The sequence below is a fragment of the Pogona vitticeps genome, chromosome 4 (genome assembly GCF_051106095.1).
Source record: "Pogona vitticeps strain Pit_001003342236 chromosome 4, PviZW2.1, whole genome shotgun sequence".
In the NCBI taxonomy this organism is placed as follows: domain Eukaryota; kingdom Metazoa; phylum Chordata; class Lepidosauria; order Squamata; family Agamidae; genus Pogona; species Pogona vitticeps.
This window is the reverse complement of record NC_135786.1, coordinates 8,739,741-8,765,434: the sequence shown is the minus strand read 5'-3', so window position 1 is coordinate 8,765,434 and position 25,694 is coordinate 8,739,741. Positions and strand designations below refer to the sequence as shown.

General features: G+C 42.2%; 1 long non-coding RNA gene across 1 annotated transcript in view; it reads right to left on the bottom strand.

Moving 5' to 3' along the window:
• LOC144588708 (uncharacterized) overlaps window positions 1–25,694 on the bottom strand; it is an 89,508-nt gene that overhangs the window by 6,933 nt on the left and 56,881 nt on the right. Inside the window, exon 2 of the long non-coding RNA XR_013544385.1 lies at window positions 5,096–5,234. This is a non-coding gene — a long non-coding RNA (uncharacterized LOC144588708). The remainder of the gene's footprint in view (window positions 1–5,095; window positions 5,235–25,694) is intronic.

Below are 25,694 nucleotides of genomic sequence, written 5' to 3'. Positions count from 1 at the left end.
GAAAGAAGAAAGCAAACGATGAGTCTTTCTACCACCATTGTTTGCTTCACTAAGTGTGCTTTGGCTACAAAGCAGAGGGGAAGGCCCCCTCTGTTCCACTGCTTGCTGGGAGTCCTCTAAGTGCTTCATGGGAAAGGTAGTCTTGCTACCCATTATAAAGTGAGCTTCTCAATACACAGCCCTCCCATGGAGCAATGAGGCTACTCCCAGCAAACAGTGCAATCTATCTGCCTGTTCTTTCTCCAACAGTACAAAACATGTGCTTACAAGTGTTGGTGCTCAATTCCAGCAGCTACATCAGGACAGAAGGTGCTGGGTACTTGGGATTGGGTACAAAGTGTCTGAGGGCTGGTCTCTAGATGTTCCTGTACTCTCTCCATTTGCAGTCCTCTTGTGCCACGGAGGTACTGAGATTCCACTATCTGTCTGACTTTTTTGTTTTGCATGGAAGGCTGGATTGGTGCAGGGGCTCTATCCTGTCCTTCATCGCAGGCAGCCCTGCTGAATGCACTGTGAGAAAACACCCTGTGCCATTTGTGCGCTGCACTGCAGAGAGTCCGACACTTTGCTGTGTCAGAAACAGTGAATTCATCTTTGAAACATTTGTGAGATGGGCTTATGGCTGGAAAAGGTGTAGTGCAACCCAACCCAACGCCCAATCCCTTTTAATGGCCTTCTAAATTCATTGGGAGGGGTGATCCAGGATCAGGCACAGTGACCCTCCAAAGGTTATGGGAACAAAGCCTCTATCAGAACCTACCCAGCCTCACCAGTGAGGAGAGATATTTATAGCTAGAAATCTCCCTGCATGTTAAGATTTGGCTTGGTTCACCAACGTTGATGGGCACTGCACCACAGGTGCTGCATGTTCCCTTCACCCACTCACAAGCCAGTGCACACTGGCTGTCCCAAGCTGGCGTGCACTGGTTGGGTTGTCCTCCTGGGGATACTGTCCACTCTGGGCAGGAGCCTGGGCTTTCCTTCCCCACCTCCTCCAGCAGCTGACCGCTCAATGGCTGTGTAGCAAGGATCCCTGTGTCAGGGTCCCTGAGTGGTCAGCTGCCAGAGGAGGTGGGGAAGGGAAGCTTGGACTCCTGTCCAGACTGGACAGCTACTCCACAAGGACAGCCAGTGCACGACAGCTGGCTGGGTGGTGTTGAAGGGAATGCAGGGTACCTGTGCTGACGAATTTTGACCAACCAAGCCAAATCACTTTGTGCCCATCTCTACTTATAGTTGCAGTGTAATAACAAAGAGGGAGTCCAAATTGGCCACTGCCAGTAGAGACATAAGGCCCAACTGGTCATAGGCTGAACTACAGCAGCTGACAACTTCCTTCTAACATGCATATAACAAAAGCAACAACAATGGAGAAAAAGTGGCCTCAAGAGCTAGATGTTATACAGTATAAACAGATAGACTCAGGTCTGCAGAAAGAGTGCCTAGACTCATGCACGAGCCTGTTTGAATCCAAGCTATCTAACATCATCTTGGAAAAGTCACTTTTTTGGACTACAACCGACAGATTCCCTCAGCCAACATGGCCACCCTTGCATAGTCTCAAAATAAAGTGAAATAAAATACAATGTTTTCCTCCCCATGATCTGATTTTAACAAGGCACTTACTACTGGTTTAGAGTTTAATAAGGGTAGCAGTGGGGAAAGGACAGAACAAGAGGAGAAGAACGAGAAACGAAAGGAGAAGACAGCAAACTAGGTAACAAAAATTAAGAGCTCAATCCTAACTGAAAGGAGCAGGTTGTTCTTAAGGCCTTTCTTAACATGCAGGGAGATTTAGTCGTTCTGATCTACAGTGGCCAAGCATTCCAAAGAGGGAGACAGAGAGTAAAGGCAGAAAAAAAGATAGGCACATGAAAGGGACAAAGCAATAGTACACAGTTGAGACAGAAGAAAAGAGAACATGATAAATGCAGAAAAACAAGCAGGATAATGTAGGGAAAGTAAAGCTGAGAAAAAACAGAAAACGTGGAAAAAGGTGGACTAGTTCAAATGGTGGCAACAAAATCTCAAACTCTCTACGATGCAATAATCAATGTGATGTGATCATCAAGGCGAGGGAAAGCACACACCCCAAAAAAAGGAATGACGCCAATCAAACTATCAGTTGTCAGACTAGACTAGGAACATTGAATAAAGGAGGTAGGTCGCTTTGACAGCTCTTGGGTGCCACCTTCACCCATCATCACCCCGATTCCACCAGGTACCAAACTGCAGACCTCAGAGATGCTTCTTTACTGGGCTATAGGACTCCCAGAATCTTTTAGTCATCGTGGCCATATCCTGGGAGCTGGGATCCACAAAGTACCATCAGCTGGGTTTGCAGCCCCACTCTCATCTCCAGACACTGTGTGCAGCCCAAATCATCGGGTGTCTGCATGGCGACAGAAGGAAGTAGGAGGAAACTCTTCAGGTTTCGTGGAAATGTCACCAGTGGGTCAAAATATGCCATGTCTTACAGAAAAATCATGCTTCCTAGGGGATTCAGAGGAAAAGGGTTCTGGACCAAAAGATCCTGAAGGAGCAGAGAGAATGTCCACTCATTGTAAGGTGCACGTTAGTTAGTTTTTTTCCCCTTTGTCTGCAACTCCTTGAACCCCTTCAGAAACCAGCTTCAGAGGCTCCCTCAAGAGTCTTCAGACTTTGGCATCAAATGACCGAGGGATATTCACAGGATGAGCGGAATACCTTCTGCTCACACAGCAGAATCATGGAATCCGAGCCTTTCGGTTTGAGATAGAGTTTTTAAAAAGGGCAACATGTGAAAAGTGGAGATTAAAAGAGGTGTAAAAATCACATTTAGAAGGATGAGAAACAAGCTGTTTTTGAGTTGCAGTGCCAAGAATCTCTCAGCCAGAAGTGGCAGTGGCAATGCTGGCTAGGCACATTTTGGGAGCGATGACCCCAGACCAGGCATTTTCCATCTATGAATCTGAATAAAGTGACACAGAAAGGCAAAAAGAAATAATGGCTAGATCCAGACTTAGCTATGCTTAAGGGGAAAGTACACGTTATGTTTAAGATCTCTATTCTTCTTCTTTTTTTTTAAGCTAAAGGGAATATCAAGGGCCTTATTGTGGACACAGAAGGCTTAGAACTTGTCCATATCTTCCTTTTATTTCAAAATGTACACATATATACATGCAACATGGGAAATTAGAAACAAGGGACCTCCCGTGGAGCATACTTCTTTCCTTTCCTTTCCTTTTCTCAATGCCAAGGGCAGGTGACATTTGAAATAGTAACCAGTTGAGGGGAAGAGTTTAAACCAAGAGCAACAGTCTCATTACATTGAGATGGATCAGGATTATCTGTGTTTATGTGTAAAAATATACAGAACTTTTAAATTAAATTAAATTTATTTCCACCTTTCTCCCAGAATTGAGATTCAAGGCGGCTTATATAATGCTCTAAAACAATAGGGATTGAAAATGCAGTAAAATCTCATATATTAAAATAGGATTAAGTTCAATTATATGATTAAAATACAATTGAAATTAAAACTATTTTAAACTGATTTTTAAAAATAGTAAAAAAAACTATCTGTAAATAGTAAATAGTAAAAACTATCTGTAAATAGTAAAAACTATCTGCTGGCTGTCACTTAAAACAATGTCTAGTCGCGCTGGCCATGTGACTACGGAAAACTGTCTTCAGACAAATGCTGGCTCTACGGCTTGGAGACGAGGATGAGCACCGTGTCCTAGAGTCGGACACGACTGAACTAAATGTCAAGGGCAACCTTTACTTTTATTTTACTGGACCTATTTCGAGATAGGTTTCAGCACCTTGGATAGTTCTTGCAAGGTGCAGAGCAAAACTGAGAATGGACTCAACTCTCGCAGAAGCCCATACCCAGGGTGGTGGGATGAGGTGACTGAGAACAGGCAAATAATGGGAAGCCTATTCTTGTGGATTGCAGCTACAAGAACCTGTCAGGCTGCATCAACACAGCCTTGAGGCATGCCCCAGAATTTCCAAATTCTAGGAGGAAGGCCATGTCTTGTTTTACTTGTTTTTTGTTCTTTACGAAGACTGTAAGATGGAAGGGAGATAAATGTAAATGGCAGTGGTGACGATGATGGTGGTGATGATGGCTTGTAAATAAGAAATTGAATAAGGATGCAAATAATTGCTTCTTTCTAGAGATGGAATGAAATGAACCACAAAGCAAAAAAGAAAACAAAACACAACAAGCTATGAATCAGGCCCTTTTGCGGTTCATGAAACAAGAACAAAAAGGACTCGCACATCTCCTGAAGCTATCAAGTAAGACGAGACGGTGGTCCTAGGGTGTGAAATGGGTATCCATCCTTTATTCAAAGATAAGCCCAACGCATTTCGGCTATAGCACTTTTATCCTTCTTCAGCGGCACTGATATTATGCTTATGTAGAATCTGTCTCTGAGAATATTTTTGTGGACAATCTCTCACTCCCTTTTCGGATAAATGGTCTTGTTTTGTGGTTCATTTCGTGGTGCTTCGGGAAAATGCCCCTGCCGAGAATGAAATGAAATGTAGATCTTTCATTGCCATTGGTGATTTGTACGTCGGTTATAATTTAGATGTCCCAAATTCCATCTTTGCCAAACAGGGATTGACTCTTCTCCCCACCACTTCCAAATCTGGTGAAGATTGGATTTGGGGCACTCGAGTTAAAGCCCCCCCAATGCATATTCCCCCAGGAAAGTACTCTTCAGCAGCTGGCTAAAGAGCACTTTCCTGGGGCTGTCTGCTTTAAGGGCTATGACTTGGAGGTTCCAGAACCCAATCTTTGCCAAAAATGGAGGGGGTGGAGAGGAGAGTCAGCCAAAGACCCACTCCATGTTTGGCATTTCTGACATGTGTGTGGGGCCATTCCACCACCTGTAGAATTCCCAAAATGCATGAACCACAAACCGGTTCCTTTCATTGGGAAGTTTGTGAAAGTTCATGGTTCGTTAATAACAACGAACTATACATGAACCTGGTTTGTGTCCAATCATCTCTACTTCTTATGCATCTCATATAATTTTTAAGTTTCCTTTTTAGTGAAGGGGTGACATTAATTGCAATAAATGAAAAATAAAATGCTTACAATGGGCTGCATTGAGTTCTGGGTCTCCACTCATGCAAGAGCAGTACTGAGCATACATTTTTGTTGAGGGCTGTAATTCTCCCTTCACATTGCACGCTTCCAGTCCATCCAAAACCTTATCTGGAGCAATAGCGAACACCTGTGAAAAAGAAGTGATGAAAATGTATTACAAGCCCTGGGTTTAAACTAATAAACAAATGTAAATATTTTTGCTGTATTGTGTATTATAGTATTTCCCCTACTTCCCCTCTCCCCCTTCAAAAACAACCAAAAATGTCTGCAAATAATAGGTTTAAAAGCCACCTACAGAGCAAAGGGAGTGTGTCTGTAAACTTGCACTCATATTTACTTTTCAGTGGGTTTTTTTGATTAGCAATGTTATCATATTGCAGCTTTAGACTGCTTTGTTTTTATTTTCACAACTACTTAAATAGGCAGAAAGGAAACAGGAACCCCTCTCTCCTTACTGTTTCATCTGGCATTACATTTAAATATATTTGAATATGTTCATTGTCATAAAGAGCACCTGCTACCTACAGTTAAGAGTCTGAAAAAGCACCATGCTTGAAACAAGATTAATCAATTGCTTCTGTTTTTTTTTTTTTTTTTTAAATCACCATATAAAGTTTTATCCCAGCCTCATTAGACTCATAAAAGGTAAAGGTTCCCCTTGACATTTAGTCCAGTCGTGTCCGACTCTAGGGCACAGTGCTCATCTCCGTTTCAAAACCATAGAGCCAGCGTTTGTCCAAAGACAGTTTCCGTGGTCACAGGGCCAGCACAACTAGACATGGAACGGTGTTACCTTCCCACCGAGGTGGTACCTATTTATCTACTCGCATTTCGAAATGCTAGGTTGGCAGGAGCTGGGACAAAGCGACGGGAACTCACTCAGTTGCATGGATTCGATCTTACGACTGCTGGTCTTCTGACCTTTCAGCACAGAGACTTCTGTGGTTTAACCCGCAGCGCCACTATGTCCCTAGATTCATAAAGGGATCTCCAAACCCAGATTGTCATCTTGCTAAGCCCTCTGTTAATACCACAACTGCAGCACCCACAATCCCCTGGGAATGGACATGTCAATTTAGCTTAGGGAAAACTGTATTAGAGGCTCCATTTTCACTGGCCATAACCTCTGTCAGATCCTCTATGAATCTATCTCAAAATATGTTGTGTGGTGCCCCTTACATGTTACACTAGTGCATCCCTTAAGTCAAATTTGCACAGCACCACGTGAAGCTGAGCTTTTTTTTTTTTTTTTTACTTATATACCGCCCCATAGCGCTACAAGCACTCTCCGGGCGGTTTACAATTTAATTATACTGGCTACACATTGCCCCCCCCCAGCAAGCTGGGTACTCATTTTACCGTCCTCGGAAGGATAGAAGGCTGAGTCAAGCTTGAGCCGGCTACCTGGGATTTGAACACCAGGTCGTGAGCACAGTTTTTAGCTGCAGTACAGTGTTTTAACCTCTGCACCACGAGCTTTCTTTTGTTCTGTCCTATACCAGCAGATCACAATCACATGGATCCAGCAGTAAATCACCACTGCAGTAGACTTATTGAATCAATGGGGGTCTGGTGAATCAGTTCCTCTGATGAGTTCCATTGATCCAGTGGGCCTACTTAGTTATGACTTACCGTTAGATTTCAGCCGTTACTTGTTTCATGGGGTGGGTAAGGGATAACCACTGTATAGCTTTAGGTTGGTGTGAGCAAATTCTAGAAGTCCAAGTGGCCTCCCCCTCTCCCCCAGAACCCTAACTTTTAAAAATTGGTATTTTGTTAAAATGTTTTAACTGCTGCAAACTATCCAGAGCAGAGGCTTGCCATTAAATGAGCAGTATATAAGTGTAATAGATAGATAGATAGATAGATAGATAGATAGATAGATAGATAGATAGATAGATAGATAGATAGATAGATAGATAGATAGATAGATAGATAGATAGATAGATAGATAGATAGATAGATAGATAGATAGATAGATAGATAGATAGATAGATAGGTAGGTAGGTAGGTAGGTAGGTAGGTAGGTAGGTAGGTAGGTAGGTAGATAGATAGATAGATAGATAGATAGATAGATAGATAGATAGATAGATAGATAGATAGATAGATAGATAGATAGATAGATAGATAGATAGATAGATAGATAGACGGACAGGCGGGCGGATGGACGGACGGATAGAAAGATAGACAGACAGACAGACAGACAGACAGACAGACAGACAGATAGATGATAGATAGATAGATAGATAGATAGATAGATAGATAGATAGATAGATAGATAGATAGATAGATAGATAGATAGATAGATAGATAGATAGATAGATAGATAGATAGATAGATAGATAGATAGATAGATAGATAGATAGATAGATGGGGGCATTTTGTTTTAGTGGAGAATTGCACTCTCTAGAGAGAGAAAAACATTAGATAGCTAGATAGGCCCATGAGCTCCATGAGAGATAGATTTAATTAATTAATTTAAAATATTTTTACCCTGCCTCTCTACTTAAAAAAGGACCCAAGGCTGCCTACAACATTAAAAGACAATAGTTAAGAATGAAACAATGGGTATACGAAGAGGTGTGCATCATTCAAAGGCAGCATTTAAAGCTGAAAACACTAAATGTAAAAATATTAAAAAGGAACAAACGCCATTCTGAGAAATGGGGAGCAAGCAATACTAGAAAAAAAAATCAGTAAAAGCAGTCAGGCATAACAGTCCATCTAAAAAGACCACGCTGAGGCATCCAGTCACTGAGAGAAAGATTGCCTGAAGAGAAAAGTCTTAATCTGCTTGCGGTGAAGATATATAGATATGTAATTTTTTTAAAAAGAAATGTGCGCCACAATTCCCATCCTCATTTCAAGGGCACCTTCCTATCTGAATTTGGAAATGGAGACTGGGGGGAAAGTTCTGCAGAGAGAAAGCATCTCAAAGAGAAAAAAGATCTTTCACGTATAGTTCCTTAGTTTTTTAAAGAAATTATCCAACATGTCCTGCGACCATTCCACACTAAAGATTAAAAACAACATTCAGTTAAACAGAACCTAACATACATTGTGCAAACATCACACATGAAACCCAAACAACACATCTAAAATCTTCGGATCCTGAACTCTTTCAGACTAAAAGGCCCAGGATTCCCCAGTCATTGGAGAGTTGTGGGATCGGGAAAAATCTTTTCCAACCTCTGGAAATGCCCATTTTGCTGTAAACCTACAGATATAATGGAGAAAACAAAAAATCAGGGGGAGATAAAATCAGGCAGCTGGTGGGTGGGTCCTTCAATGATTAAATATGGAGGGCAGAGATAGCAAAGACATTAAAACAGAGCAGAGCCCATTAACTCCCCCAGTTTTCTTAATCCAATCTCCCCTTAATTTTCAAGAATAGACGCTAAAGACGTGCTTATTACAGCAAGGAGGACTGGACTCCTGTACAGTATTACAGATTCTGTTAACTACAGAACTTCTTTCCATAACAAAATCACCCACACCAATGTTATTTACACCCTGGGGCTGTTTACACAATCATTTATCTCAGGGTAGTCCATTGGGAACTCTGTGGCCATGGTGGGATTTCATGCATGTTATTAATGGAAGGCTCCACTTCCTTGAAAGAGAAGTCATTGACACATAGGAAAGAAAAAAAAGCCATCTCAGGGCTGTGTTCAAATGCCCGGAATTGGAAGGGAACATATTCTCTCTCTCTCTCTCTCTCTCTCTCTCTCTGTGTGTGTGTGTGTGTGTAAGAACTACGAACTTGATGTCTTGGGGTGAGGAAGATGTATCTGTGAGATTATTAAATTTGGGACCAGAAATCATTGACGTCTGACCTGTGAAAGTGAAGATTTTAAAGTCTGATGGATATTCTACTGTGCCTGGGCTTAGTTCATGTAGAAATCTGATCTCTTTCAGTATGAAAGTGAAATGTGGTGCTGTAACTAAATGATGAAGTATCCGATGTGGCGTAGAGGGTATTGTGAAGGATTAGGGCTCTAGAGGCCAGAGTTCGCATCCCTGCTCAGTCATGGGAAATCCCTCGGGGTGTGGAACTAGTAAAACCGTTCCTTAAATATCTCACTTGACTTGAAAGCCCTATTAAGGGTGGCTGTAAGTCGGATCCAACTTGATGACACAGAACTAATTAAACTAAGCAACATCTCCAACAAACCACCTGTGTGGTTGAGCATTTCGGAAAGAAGTTAGCAAATGTATGCAAACTCTTGTTCGGGGAGAATATATTAGACTTCTCATTGCCCTAATCAGGATGCAAAAAAATAGAGTCTGAAACCCACTGATTTAAAAGACCTTCATCAGTTCTAGGGCACTTCATCTCTCTCTCTCTCTCTCTCTCTCTCTCTCTCTCACACACACACACACACACACACACACACACACACAGAGAGAGAGAGAGAGAGAGAGAGAGAGAGAGAGAGAAAAGAGAACAAGAAAAGATGCATGTTGTACACCTTGATAAATACATTTAGACACACATTTAAAAATAATGGTTATAATTTAACTAGAAATAACTAGAAATCCATTGTAATTTACTCTAACAGGGAAGATAATGGTGGGGCAGTCTGTATGCTGGCCACAGAGGTTGCTGTCCAGGATCTAACTGAACAGCCATTTAAAAGGCCTCATCCTGTCATCGTCATCTTTAAACCCAACGGAGATCAGCATTTCCTTTCAAACAGAGGACCATCCTCTATAAAGTAGAACATGTGGGCACCCTATAGTCCTTAGGAACATTTTTATTTCCTTTCTTACTATTGGCAGCTCTCTCAGCATCTTACAACAATCATTCACTCCTCCCCCCCCCCCGACTTCTAGTATTGCCATTGTGTTTTAAAAAGCAGAGATAGTCTTTTTTTTAAAGAAAGACCCTTTGTGTCAACATAGTAAATGGCTCTAATTAGACCGGAGGTGGAGTGAAAATGCTTAGTTCTTTCTGATGAAGCAGAAGGAAGAGCTCAAATGTTTATAGACAATGAGTGAACAGGGAGATATAATGCTGAACGCCAGGTTTAAATGCAAATTACCGCAGAAAATTTGCTCCTCCACCATCTTGCTCCTTCCTGTACCCCCCATCACCAACGTTGCATTGTAATCACCAAACGCATTAATTAGAAATGAAAGGGAGCAGATTGGTGGTCTGTGATCAGGTTGCCCAAAAGACAACACTCTGCAGAATTTCAGGGAACAACAGCAAAAGAGAAGAAAGGGGCTGTGTAGTCTTTTCCTAGAATTCAGCCATATTTGCAGAGAAAAATAGCATTGGTAGCTGTTGTGGTTAAAAGACATTAGAGGTGCACAGCTGTGTGATTTGTGTTTCGGTTTTGACTGTGTCTCCTGGGGAAATCTGGAAGTTGCAGTGTCAAAACACAAATCTACACACCCCCAGAGGACATGGTGTGAGAGTAAGGTCAGAGCCGTAGGGCCATCATACTGGCACATCGTGCCTCACTGTGGACGCCATGATGCGCAGAACAGCTTGCATTCATCAGCAATCTCCTTTCCGATTGCTACTGCCTTTTTTTGCGGGCCAATATTGCTTGAGAGCAATGCCTACCTGGTTCTAAGCCATTAGAGATTGGCACGAGCTGGAAAACTGGTAGTTTGTGATGGTTTGTGGTCTGTGGCTACGCACAAACGGTGAAACTTCTGAAAAATAAACTGGCTCATGGTTCATACCTGCCCCTCCCACTGCTCCAGTCACTTCTCTACCTTGCTACCTCCTCCTCCTCCACCACCACCACCCTTTTTTAAAATAAATTTTATTTTCCCAACATAAAACTTACAAATATATAAGAAACAGCATATTTTATATATAAAAGAAACAGCATCCATTATATCTCCGGAGTCCTGGAGGCAGTTCCTGTCATTGTGCCAACTCCTGCGACGACGCTGAAACCAGTTGTGTTGGCTCTTGCCTTTCCATTGGACTATTTCAGTGATGTGGAGAGGGGGGATTTGTTGGTTGGGTAACAGCCTATCATCCACATTATTTTACACAGGCCTTGTGCCCTGGAGAGGACACTCCAGCTTTGCGTACAGCGTCAAAACACAAGTCCTCCATACAAAGCACGTTACCATAGTCTTTCGAGATTGAAGGGTGCCTAGGATCTTCTCCATATTATTCATTTTGGTCATTTACTTTCTATTCATTACAAAGCTTTTGTTTTCCACCATTCATAGCATAGGTTCCAGCTTTCATAGTGAATTGGTTTTTCTTGCCCTTTTAGTCTCTTTGTTAGTCTGTCCATTTCTGCACACTCTAATTTTTTTTTTTTTTTTTTGATAATCAATTCATTTTTTGGCGGGTCTCCCTCTTTCCATACCTGTGCGCATGCTAATCTATCTGCCGTCAGGATATGTGATATTATATAATAGCTTTGCTTGTTTATATTATTTAATATTAATCCCAATAAGAAAATTTCTGATTTAAATTGTATTTCTTCTATAGTCATTTGCTTAATCCATGTATGAATTTTAATCCAGTATTTCTTTGCAATATCAAATGTCCACCATGTGTGGTAATAAGTTCCTTCTTGGTTTTGGCATTTCCAGCATTTATTTGAGATGTTGGCAGACATTTTTGCAAGTCTGGATGGAGAGAGATGCCATCTATAAGACATTTGGTATAGATTTAATAATACCACCACCACCATTCTGAGAGACAGTAAGCTCGGCTCCTTGCACAGAAGGTGTGCACATGCGCCCGCACAGGCGGCCACATGCTCAGAGGCAGCAGTCCCAGCTTCCATGCAAGCCACCGGGCCTGCTGCCTCTCAGAATGGTGGTGGAGGCCATGGCGGCTTCAAGACAAGGTAGGAAGGCAAGAAGGGCAAACATCCCATTTTGCTAAAACAAAACAAAGTGCTCGGAGGGGGGGATTTTGGCACTTCGTTTCATTTTGGCAAAATGGAATCCCCAAATTGAACCATGAACCAAAAGCTTGAACCAGCCCAGGCTGTGATTTTCTTTTTTCTGGTTTGTGGTTCAGTTCATGCCCACCTTTCCTCCTTGCACATTGCTTGAACAGGAGAAGACCAGCCAGGCGGTGCTTGAAGATTTCCCTGCAGCAGGTTGTGAGGCATGTGAATCAAAATTTGAGGAGGAAGGATCTATGAACTCTGGGGGCCAGGTTGGTGATGTTCTTTGTTTCTTGCTGGGGAGCAAAATGTCTCTCTAGGTTTATCAATTTATTGAAGCCAGTGCTCACCATCCCAAACATAAGAGTCTCAGGGCGTTCATTTTGAGCCTCATGACATGGAGGCATTTGGTCAACTTTCCTTCCAGTCTGGATACTGCTACTGTATTCCAGTATCCAGATGATGCAGGATTGGCATGAGCTTCAACAGAGTCAAAACATTAATAATAACTGCACGCCCTTGAGGGTCAATTCCCACTTATGGTGACTTTTTTCAGGGTTTTTCGGGTAGAGAGCACTCAGTAGTGGTTTTACCATTCCCTTCTTCAGGGGGTATCCCTGGGACTGTGCAGCTTGCCCAAGGCCACCCAGGCTGGCTCTACTCACAGGAGGCACAGTAGGGAATCAAACTCCCAACCTCTGCATCTACCTGAACCACTGAGCTATCCAGCCAGCTATCCAGAGTTGAAATGGGACAAAAACAGGCTTGTCCTCCAGATGTTTTTACAATATCACGTGGTGGTGTATTTTTGTTTCCTTTTGTTCCCATTTTCTTCATTGTATAATTAGCTCATGTGGCCCTAGTGCCATGTTGTGCTGATCCATGCGCTTGGTGGGATAAGAGCAAAGTACTGCATCTAGGAAAAAGAAACCAAACACACAGTTGCAAGATGGGGGATACCTGGCTCAGCAATGCTACAACCCAGAAGGATTTTGGAGTTATTGCAGATCATACACTGAATATGAGCAAACAGTGTGATGTGACAACAAAAAAGGCAAATGCTATTTTAGGCTGCTTTAACACAAGTCTAGTCTCCTAATCCCATAAGGTACTAGTTCCCCTGTATTCGGCACCGGTTAGGCCTCACCTTGAGTATTGTGTCCCGTTCTGGATATCACACTTCAAGAAGAATGCTGACAAATCAGAACAAGTTCAAAGAGCAACAAGGATGGTCAGGCGGCTAGAAACCAAGTGCTATAGGGAAAGACTGAAATAAATGGGCATGTTTAGCCTTGAGAAAAGAAGACTGACAGGAGGTATGTTAGCACTCTTCAAACACTTGGAAGGCTGTCATTCAGGAAGTGGCAGGATCTGCTCTCGATCATCGCAGAGTGCAGGACATGCAACAATGGACTTAAGTTACAGGAAGCCAGATTTTGGTTGAATATCAGGGAAACCATCCTAACTGTTAGAGCAGTGTGACAATGGAAGCAGTTATCTCAGGAGGTGGTGAGTGCTTCAACACTGGAGGCATTCAAGAAAAATTTAGACAATCACCTGGCAGATATCCTTTGATTTGTAGTCCTGCATGGAGCAGGGAGGTGGACTTGATGGCCTTATAGGCCCCTTCCAACTTCATGCTTCTATGATCCATTCCAGACTCCCACAAAAAGATCTGAATGACCCAAAGCAGTGGTTCCTAACCTTGGGTAACCCAGGTGTTCTTGGACTGCAACTGCCAGAAACCTCAGCCTGCACAGGTAGTGGTGAAGGCTTCTGGGAGTTGCAATCCAAACACACAACCTAACCACGTAAGGACCACTGGGTTTAAAAGGCTCCTTACTGAGGGCTCCCTTAAAATGAGAGCTGGCCCTAGCCGTAACCATGCATGATTTATGGTCATGCTTTTATGTTCCTGTGAGAGAGAGGGAGGAAAGAAAGGGAGGATATCAGTTATGCATCACTAACATACAGGAAATGCATCACTAGAAAAGAGGAGAAAATATGAGAGAAGCTTGCATGTTTTCCATATCCAACTAAGTTCAGAAATATAGTAAATCTTGCCATAGTGAATGAAGAGCATGTGAACCCAGTGCCTTCTCAGTTCGCTGTCCAATTTGTGCCTCCATCTGATTTGATTTGTGTCTGAGAATAAACACAGTTTGTAAAGGTTCTTTGCTCTATCCTGACTTGAATCTGGCCTTTCAGCTTTAATCCAGATTTCATCCGATTTGATCCAGATCAGACCCATTTGTTTAGCAATATGGGCTTTGGCTGAAACCGATGGACAACGGTCATGAATAATCCCCGCAAGAGAAGTAAACGAGATATTCCTTTCCAGAAATGCCATGTTCTCCAGCTAAAGAATTAACAGAGGTGACAGCTCTACCACAAAACCTCCCCTGGTCAGAAATGCAACATCTCTGCCAATGTGCATGTATATTTGTCTTTCTCTGTGCTTGCTCAGTGAGACAGAAACAATGTCCGGCTGCAGCACAATAGACCATATAAAGGAAGCATCAATTAACTGGAACACGTGGATATGGTATTTAATTAACTGATGGGCTCTACAGCTACTGTATGATGTCATGGAAACCCTGAAATGTTGCAATGCAGCCACACAAACGCCAGCTGGAGACGTCACTGGTAAACTGACATACCCTTCCCTCAGTTTGGTCCAAGCCAATAAGCAGGACGGGAACTTGGAAATAACGCAAAACATATCCGCTTTCAAAGTCCTCTTTTATGTTTTCGTTTGAAGCAAAAGGACCTCTTCTGAAAGGAAACTGCATCAAAGCACAGGGATCTTTTGTGTGACTTTTTGATTTATTTTTATTTTATTTTTATTTTTTGGTAGCTTGCTTGTTTGTTAATGTTCCAACTGATGGCTAAAATCCAGTTGAGAAGACTTGTGCATGTAAAATCAATTGGCCAGTGGTCTTTCTCCTCTGGCGGGCTAACCTTTACGCAGTTAGTTGCACAACTAATTACCACACCTGATTTCACAATGAGTGCAGGACAGGTCATGCAAAAGAGCGTGTGCCAGAGGGTGGAAATGCTTGCATGATTACCTTTGCACGACTGTGTAAATGAATAGGATTCTGTCCTGTGTTTTCAGTGGGGTTTGTTTTTAATTCACGGGAACAACCTTGAGTCCTGCACTAGACAAAAGATGGGATATGGATGTAGTAAGCTAATAAAGACAGGCTATTGTTTGTAGCTGTTCTAAAGGGCAATTCACATATTCATGAATCTCAGTTGAACTTTCATAAATTTGTGTCCCATTAAGGTTCACCTAGTGGCAGTGGAAGATAGGAGGACCTGGCGTGCTCTGGTCCATGGGGTCACGAAGAGTCGGGCACGACTAAACGACTAGACGATGACGAGTGGCAAAAAAGAGAGATCTCCTTGCACTAATGCAGTATCTGAACTTAGAAAAGATGCTTTTTAGACATCCTTTTCCAGAATACTCCAGGCTTCGTGGCCATATACCTGGAAGGAAAATATCCTACCTTAAGCCTTAGAGAGCTGCTGCCGGTCAGAGCTGGTGATACTGAGCCAGGTGGATTAAAGGCATGACTGAGTACAAGGCAGCTTTCTATTTTCTGATGGGTCTTGTCTTATAAAACATAGCCAACCAATCCTTCAGGGAGAAATGTGCATGGACCAAATATGGAAGCAGCGAATATACGATGGTTGTGGATGCAGTAGTTTTACAAAAGCACATTCATAGCTCATAGTGAACTGAGCGTTACATAAGTGCTGACCTAAGAAATCACATTCATTCAGTCGCTCTGCTGTAGCTCTAAATAACAATTGGATTTAGCCCTAAAATTTGACATAGAAAAAGCAATGGAGAGGAGTAAGAGTAACTCTATGATTCTATCCCCATTCTACAGTTCTATGAATATGGATTAGAGGTTAAACAAGTAAAGGATATGCTTTTACTTCAGTTATACATAATGTCTGTACCTCTTGGCCTAGCCTGCTTCAGAGGCTTGTTATGATAACAAGAAGGTGATCCTTTTGCTTGTTGTTGTTGTGCTGCTGATATGAGTAACCTCATGTATAGCCTCTGTTATTTCCTTAGAGGAAGGATAAGATTCAGAAGTGACACCACGTTTAAAAACAACTTGATTAATCCTACATTTGGAGACTTTTGTTCCCCTTTGCCACAGATGAGCTTCTGTTCCCCCCTGATCTTTGCTCCATGGTGTATTTGAAACTCGGAACTATTTAATATTTCTGACAGAGTCATATTTAGGACTGAGATGGAGAGCATATCTGTAATGCTTCATTCTCTGGAGAACGAGGACAACAGAACATGGATCGATGTCAGCAAATGTAGCCCTATGGGCTGGAGGAGGAGGTGGGTCCTGCTGCTAAGAACTCCTGGTCTCAGTTTATATATAAATTAATTTATGGATTTTCCTGACAAGACTACATCTCTCTCCCTTAGGGACGTCTCGCTGATATATTATCTGTGAAAGTGGGCCACAATTTATTAAACAGCACATACAACCAGAAGTAAGTGTGGACTGGAATGTTTTTGAAATATTAAGTTATATATGAAATGACGTGGGTGAGAGTTAAATTGTGCAGTCATCACAAAATCAGAGAATAATGGAGTTGGAAGGGTCTTATGAGGCCATCAAGACCAACCCCCTGCAAAAGGCAGGAATCCAAATCAAAGTCTATCTGGCAGATGGTTGTCTAATTTTCTCTTGAATGCCTCCAGCTTTGGAGTGCCCACCACCTCCCTTATAATTGCTTTGAGTTCAGATGGCATCATAAGCAATGGATTCCTTTTCAGTGCTTATTATGTCACCAGAGCACCATTATTAATGTTATAAGTGACCAGGAGCAGCTGAGGCAAATCCTCCTGAACTTTTACCCTTCCATGCGTGAACCAGAAAATTTAAAGGTGGGTCTGAAGACTGGCCAGGGGGTTATGAATCCCTTGTCTGGAACAGAGTGGCGCAGACAGTCAGAGGGTCGGAAGGAGGAGGGTGGCATTAGATGAGGATTTGGGTCCAAGCCTCCAGAGTATTTATGGCTGTTGAAGAGCAGTGAGATTTAAACAAACAAACAAACCACAGGTAACAGTCAGATATCATGGACTGGGAGAAAGAAAAATAAATGGATTCTAAGAGCCAGCCTGTGTGGCTTTGGGCAAGTTCCATAGTCCCAGGGTGCCCTCAGAAGAGGGGAAGAGTAAACCACTCCTGAATACTCTCTACCTGGAAAATCTTGGAAATGGTCACCCAAAGTCAGAATGGACTTGATGCCACACAGTTCTTATCATGAGATAGATAGACTTGATGGATTGACCTTTACAGTGGACCCTCGACTTACAGACGGCTCGACTTACAGACTTTTCGAGTTACAGACTTCTCTGGCTGCAAAATTTAGATTCGACTTGCAGCCAGTGAATCGACTTACAGACCAGAAAAAAACCAAAATGGAATAAATATAGAATAAAAACAACTGGTTATGGGATTAATCGGTTTTCAATGCATTGTAGGTCAATGGAGATTCGACTTACAGACTTTTCGACTTGCAGCCACCATTCCAATACGGATTAATTCCTTAAGTAGAGGGTCCACTGTACTTTGCAAGACCTTTATTTATATATTTATATATTTATATATTTATATATTTATTTACTTATTTATTTGATTTGATTTGATTTGATTTGTATCCCGCCCATCTGATCTAATAGACCACTCTGAGCGGCTTCCAATAAAAAGGAACATATACAATAAATAATAATAATATTACAAATAGATAGACATATATAAGAATATAGGGAATAATAAATAAAGAAGAAAATTAGGTATTGACAGGAGGTATTGACCTTGTTTACAGGTCTTCAAACGTTTACAGACAATCTTGTTGTTGCATTTATTATTCATCAGATGTTAGTGAGTTGGGTAAGAACAGGTGACGGGGAGGAAAATCCAGGGCCAGCATCCTATAAGGTTCATGAGAGGGCCTTTTAGAGTTCACTCATTCATAAAAATGGGGAACGACTTCATGGCACATAAGAATAAGAAAAAAAAATACAGTAAATGGAAAGTGCTGCTCCAAATTCAATGTCCTGTTTGTGGACTTCCCATGGGCAAAAGGGCAGCCAGTATTGTAAAGAGGAGTCTTTGATCTGAATCTAGTACCACCCTTTGTCTGTTCTCATCTACAGCAGTGATCCTTAAGACAGCAGTACTGTACATGTCCCACAAGTGAGACATGGAAGTACTCTAGGCAAGACACAGGAGTTTTCATAACAGTTACTTATGATTTCCCTCAATCCTCCTGTCCCTTTACAAGTTTAACAGGCCATCTCCTATCGATTTTATCTGACACTCATTGTCCATTGGTGGCCTGTTGATGGGCTAGAGGTACCTTTGAGCACTCAAGCCAGAATCTTGTTAGAAGATAATTCACACACAACCATTCAATAGTTTCCCCCTTGTAACAAGTCTTTTTTGTGTGACCAGTTGTACACTATTCATGAAATCAATTGTGTGGTGACGTTGTACCAAAGGGGGGCAAATCTATTGTGTTGTTGTTGTTTAGTTGTTAAGTCGTGTCCAACTCTTCATGACCCCTTGGACTAGAGCACGCCAGGCCCTCCTGTCTTCCACTGCCTTCCGGAATTGGGTCAAATTCATGTTGGTCGCTTTGGTGACACTGTCCATCCATCTCGTCCTCTGTCGTCCCCTTCTCCTCTTGCCTTCACACTTTCCAAACATCAGGGCCTTTTCCAGGGAATCTTCTCTTCTCATGAGATGGCCAAAGTACTGGAGCCTCAGCTTAAGGATCTGTCCTTCCAGTGAGCACTCAGGGTTGATTTCCTTTAGAATGGATAGGTTTGTTCTCCTTGCAGTCCAGGAGACTCTCAAGAGTCTCTTCCAGCACATCTGTTGTGTACATATGCTTTTTTCCTTATAGGATTCCGGGGCCTCCATCACTTATTCTTATCCTGTCCGCCAACTTATTATAAATAAAAATTATAAAAACAAGAATGTGTGTAAACATGTAAATGCCCTTCTCAGGAAAACTAGAGTTTGTGTCTTTTATCATGGTGGGATTTGGGTTCTGAGTAACTGATCAATTTGTCTAGGGAATCATTTGTAATGTCTATGAAGCTCTGTTACACCAAGTAGTAAGAGCCTGTTCACACAGGGATATAGTTATGGTATTTAGTTCCCTAATAGCACTGTTTGGCATGGAAAACAAGTCCTTGTCCACTTGTATTTCTACTTGAAATGATCCACTCTTCCTCTTTAAGAGGTGCAAGAGACTTTTCTGGCAGCTCTTTGTTCTGCCTTCACGGATGGGTACCAGGAGTTAAAATAGATTGCACTGAAGATAAGGACCGTTCAAGCACCAACTAGATAAGACCCAATTTCACAGTGTGGACCTGCCCTATGTCTATGCTTTTAACCAGTGGTCCCAAAGACTTTAAATGCACAACGTTGGAGCTCTACTACTGATGGATCTATGGTCTCTGCTCCCCAGGCTCAGATCTCTAAACACATAACACACACTTGAGCTCTCATACACCTCGTATGAAAAGTCTGTACATCTAATCCAGTTTGAATAACAGCACATAGCATTAGTTTTATGTTTCAGAGGAAGAACTAAAGAAGTTGCATCTTCAGCCTTTGACGGGATGGACATCATTTCTCCACATAGCTTTGTATCAATATAGACCAGTGGTTCTTAACCTTGGGTTACTCAGGTGTTTTTGAACTGCAACTCCCAGAAACCCCAGCCAGCACAGCTGGTGGTGAAGGCTTCTGGGAGTTGCAGTCCAAAAACACCTGAACAACCCAAAGTTAAGAATCACTGATATAGACAACACCACTGTCCAAACATCTGGATTCTGGCATTTTTTAAAGACCAGATTTGATAGCTACTCTATACATTTATGCCACCATATAGTATCATCATTGCCATCGCTGTCGTCATCATTATCATCATCCTTAGATTTGCTGGGAGAACTAAGAAGGAATGGCTTATGATTCAAGGGGACCCGCAGCAAATACTTTGCTATTTTATAAGCTGTATATGTCCCTGTGTGGGATAAATTACTTGGTGCCAAATGGTATAGACAACTCGTGTGTGTGTGTGTGTGTGTGTGTGTGTGTGTGTTTAAAGTGGAGGATGTTTAACCTCCTATAAAAAGGGAAAAAAACACAATTCCTTAAATTAATGGTGGCATGTCCTCTGTGCTAGGAGGAACAAAGCTCATTCACTCCTCGTATTAAAGAAGGGTAAGGGCAGTGGTGGGATTCAAATAAATTAACAACAGGTTCTATGCCCGAATGAATGAATGAATGAATGAATGAATGAATGAATGAATGAATGAATGAATGAATAAATAAATAAATAAATAAATAAATAAATAAATAAATAAATAAATAAATAAATAAATAAATAAATAAATAAATAAATAAATAAATGCCCAGGACAGTGGGATCCGATGAGAGTTTCTTCTACAGTGGTCTCCCTACTGCCTATCATCACAACTACTTCTCACATGATTAAGATATCTGGATAAGTGTATCTGTTTGGGCATGCTGCTGCTGTTAACCTCACCATGGGCATGTGCCAAACACACACACACAAACACACACCTCACAGTGGGTGCTTATGACCAGGTTTGACAGAGAACTGACACATCTCTCCTTCCCTTTACCTCCTATTTCACCCTATAGCTCACCAGTAAAAATTGCTTCCATCCCCTTTCCTGCTCCTGAAATGACTGATAGCCCTGCTTGTTGTTACCTGGAGGCTGCCTTTGCCCACCTGTTGAGGAGTTCTTCTCCCCCCCCCCGCTTCCTTCTGGCTTGGAAGGTATGGTCTCTTTTCAATCTGTTGCCACTCCACCTCAACCCCACCACCTCACTCGGTCCAGAACACTGCCAAAGAGCCCGAAAAGCCCACAACAGCCAATATCAACAAATGCTTGATTAGTATGCTCTCATGTATGTCTTTTCTGGAGAATGCTGCCTTCTCATGGTGGTCCCTCCCCCTCGGAGTCCCTCCGGCCCCCACCCACCCCCCATGTTGACCTGTGGTCAAGATGCGTCTGAATGTCTGGAGAGAAGAGTTTCAATTCCCCTTATCTATTGATATGTTTATGTGTTTTCCTTTCTTGGCCCTGGATATATGGCCTTCAAGAATAGTAAGTCTTACTAGTGTCAAAATACTGATAGCTATCTTCCTCCTTCTAACAGAGTGGGCCATCTCTGTGTGCCATTTGTCTCCCGAAATTGTCAGTTTTGGGGCAGGAGGAAGAGTTCTTTGTTACTCTAAATGAGGCTTGGAGGTTTCATCTCTTTGTGGTGTGAGTGACTTTTCTATTGCATACCTTGCTTGCGTGGATCAGTGAGACTGTCACTGGTTCATGCATTGGATATTCTCTGGGATTTTAAAAAAACTGTTTCTAGGCAGAGCAACAGTCTTATGTGGTACCTTTAACTTGAAAAAAATCATAGTAAAACGAGGACGGTTGTTTGTTTGATTGAAGCGGTCTCACCCCAAAACTTTTTCCCTCTGTGTCCTGCCCTCATGCCTTGTCAGTCACACACACCCTCTGCCTCGAGGCCATGGGCTTTCCTCCAGTGACATCAAGGACTCATCCTCCCCCCTTTTCCCCCAGTGACACCTCTGCTCTTTCCACGGCTTTATCTCTCTCACCCATATCCCACCTCAGACGGCTCAGTGTGGAGTGGGAAGGGAGGCAGTTAATTGTGCTCCTCCCCCTCGCTCGTCGCTGGTCACCTGGCCCCTCCTCCTTCATTCATCTCAGGCCAACAAACGGTTCTAAGAACCAATAGTACATTTAGGAAGCGGTTCTATAGAATAGGTGAGAACCTGCTGAATCCCACCTCTGGGTAAGGGAGCCATAAAAGTGAGACAGGGAGTAATTTATGGTTCTTAACGCAGAAAGCAGAGAGGTTCCCAGTGAAAATTTGGCGCTTGTTTCGTCTTTAAAGAGACAAAGGAGGAGGAGTAAGACGTAGTAGAGATAAATAATGCAAATCCTGTACATTGTGACTCCAACATTCGTAGTTTTCTTCCCATGTTATATTAATTAATGTAACATATTATATTATGCCTTTCTTCTCATAGAAAGGCTCAAGGCAGCTTTCAAAGGGTTTAGAAACACAGATTCTCATCATATAAAGCTTTCAAGAAGGGAAGCAACGACTTCCATTTCCTTCCATTGCTAGGTCACTTTCTTCAGGCACTCCAGCTCTTTCTTAGCTTGAAACCTTTTTCAGAAAAATAACCTTTTTTTTCCTTTTGTGCTTTGCAGTTCCTAGTCCATGGTGATGTGGGAAGGGGGAGTCTGACACTCTTACTGCTGTCCTATTGTAGGTTCCATCCCAGAACCAGCTGTCAACTAGGTTTATATGCAGCTCCCCAGAGGTGAACGCAGGTCTTCGGAGTGGCGCTCAAGTCAGTTCAGAATCATCGGTTAGATTTGGTTAGATCCAATTAGATTTGTGCCTAGAATGCAGATTGTTTGGTAAGCCTCCCATTCATTTGTATTGGGAAAAAACCAACATGGCTTAAATTTTTTGGGTCTGCTACGATGCACCCTCTAGAGAAAAAAATGAGATAGATAGATAGATAGATAGATAGATAGATAGATAGATAGATAGATAGATAGATAGATAGATAGATAGATAGATAGATAGATAGATAGATAGATTGATTGATTGATTGATTGATTGATTGATTGATTGATTGATTGATTGATTGATTGATTGATTGATTTAAAATTGGTTGTATATCTTTTTAACTGTTTAATAGGTTTTTTAATTTGTTTAAGCTGTTTTTCATATGATCCTTTCTGCCTTACAAAATTTCTGTAATCTGCACAAAATTTATCTGCATGAAACTAGCAATGCCTCCTCATACACAGATATGTCAAACAAAGAGCTGATTGCTCAGAAACAATCCATTCAGTGCTTCAGATTCTTAAATGCCCAAGTAACAAAGCAGCAGTTGTCCTAGCTTTATGCAAATTGCACAATTCTGCGCAAAAAGCTAGGCAATTTGAACAAACATTGTGCTCATCACTGTGAGAACAGTAGCAACAGTGCCTGCTAATTCCTCACTGTCTTCATTGGTGGTGAGAAGGACACAACCAGCATCCATCTTTAACTTACAGTACACATTTCCTTCCTGAAAGAAATCAACTTTTTTATAACCATTGCAAAAATAATACTCAGATCACCCTGTTTCTAGTCCCAAGATAAATCCCCCCCATACCCTCCGGGCTGCCATAAAGATGATTCGTCGATACCCTTCCAAATACAATAAGCGAGCGTGGGTCTTCGTCAGCATTGTCGGTGCCACTGTTCTACAAAGTAACATCCCTCCCCGGATAAAGCCAGAAAGTGTTATCCTGTAGTGATAGGAATCCTTTGGGGAAACCCCTATTCACATTCTTTCTAAAGCATCCCTAATTGTTCCAGTTGCTGGAAAATCTTACGCAGGTTCCCCAGCTGCTTTGCCAACTCACACTAAGCTGGCTTTGTCAAGCAAATGTGCCAACCAAAGGCACAGTGAGATAAGGACAGCAGAGGGAATTGGCTGAGCTCATGTCTTGCCCAGAGATGGTTCCACTGTGAGGCTTGTCTGCTTGGTGTTCTGTTTGGCTGCACTTTTTTGGCATCCATCGCTACGGCTTCTGCAGGCTTTCTTTTCAACCAAATACCACAGTAGCTATGAAGGAGGGCCGTGTGCAGCCGTCACCCTCCCTATCGAAACTTCCCAATGCTTGTCTGCTTTCCAGATTTTGTCCAGCATTGAACTGCTACTCTTTTCTAGAGTGCACCTCTGAAATCAGTGGATTTACGTAAGTTTCAGCTTAATAAATCAGCCATGGATCTAATGGTTATGTGACTTACTATGTATGCTAAGCAACAGAATTAGGCATGGATTTTTTTAAAAAAGTATAGCCCCCAGAAGTCATCGGAAATTTCCCCAGCCAGTCTTTTGAGGGCTTTAGCCAAGGAAAACCTACAACTCTTTTGGGTGTCCATAAGCAGCTTTCTCTCTAATATGATGAAGATGAAGGAAGTGGCTGGGCAGGGCTAAGGAAACTGCAAGGCATTGGGGAGCTGGTAGTTTCCCTGAATGGAACAAAATAGGCAGGGAGACCACCAGACCTATAATGCCTTTCAGTTCCCACTGAGAAAAATACTTGTCTACTTTCCCTCTACTATAAGTTCTATAAAGTTTTGCTAAAGTTCTCTTTCGTCGTCTTGTATGCCTTTTTGTCATAGGTAACCATACAAGCAGAACTTTCCAAGACTTCTTCTTTTATAATCCTACTACAATTTGTACACTTGAACAGCAGCAGGCAGGAGCACCTTTATGAAGCCACAGCTAGCCCTACATCACTGGCACTATTACTGAATAACTTTGCCCAGATTAGAAATGGATTGTTTCCACCCATTATATTCTATTCCTCTTCTTCCCTTGCTGCAACATGCTTGCTTCTACTTCGTGCTAGTCCTCTTTTTTTCCTTCCTCTACAAGGCGCATTCATCCTAACACTTCCTTCATCTCGCATAGAAATTAAGCTCCCCCTTCAGAAGTTTGAGAATATCAATGGCGCAATTATAGCCACTCAGTTCTCTGTGAGATAGGCTGCACGGTGAGATACTGACAATCTGGGCTACCTAGAGAATAAGGAGAACACATGTTGCCTAGGGTTAACCTGTTTTTCCTGCCACAACAGGATTTCTTTGGTCTCAACAATCAGGCTTGCAAATTAAGCCCAGGGGTGAAACAAAGCAGACTAATGCAAGAGCATCCGGTGTGGACAACCACTTGCTTTCACTTGAGAGAGGACCTTCTCTAAAAACATGCTAGATTGATTGTCTCATTTGACCCAGAATCCTGGCAAATCTGAATCTCTCCAGTCTGATAAACTAACCGCTACACTGTCCTGCCTCTCGGGCTTCCAAGTCTTATGTGCATATCTTCCCAAAAAGAAACAGCTCTGGTGCCTTTCCTCTTACACTTCCTTTGCCTTCTTCTTTAAATAATCAGCTCCTGGTAAATGCTTACCGAGGTAGACAGATTGGTATATCTTTGATGATTCTTTGATATTCAGGTTTCAAAGGATGGTGTGTTTCTTTGCATTCCAACAAGGCATTGTGGTGGTGGTGGGGCTATTTGGAGTGAATATTTTGAAGCGCGATGGGGCACTGCATATTGTTTTTCAAAAAGATGCTAAAAATAAAACGCCAGCTCCATTTTAATCACCCTGCCAGGATGCAGCAATTGTCTTTTTTTTTTGTTTTGTTGCTGTTTTGTGTTTTTTCACTTGGCTTTGTTCTTGCTTTCATTTCCCCTGCCTTCCTTTCCTGACATGTGCTTTGCCAGGAAGCTCAAGGGTTGGTGCAAGCGGGCATAAAGAGAAATTCTCTCTCATCTAACTAGCCAGAGTTGTTTATTCCTAAGACGACATTTCCCAAGCATTTAACAAGAGAGAAGCTTCAGCAGAGTTTCACCTTCGTTTAGGATTCCAGGCTGTCAATTCCAAGCCTTAATCGGGATACGAAATCCCTTTAGCCCATACCGAAGCGTTCTTATCTTCCTCCAGCAAACACAAGCTGCCAGTAGACGACTCGGGGTTCAGTCTGGAGTCTGTGGGCTGGTTCGTCCACGTGCTT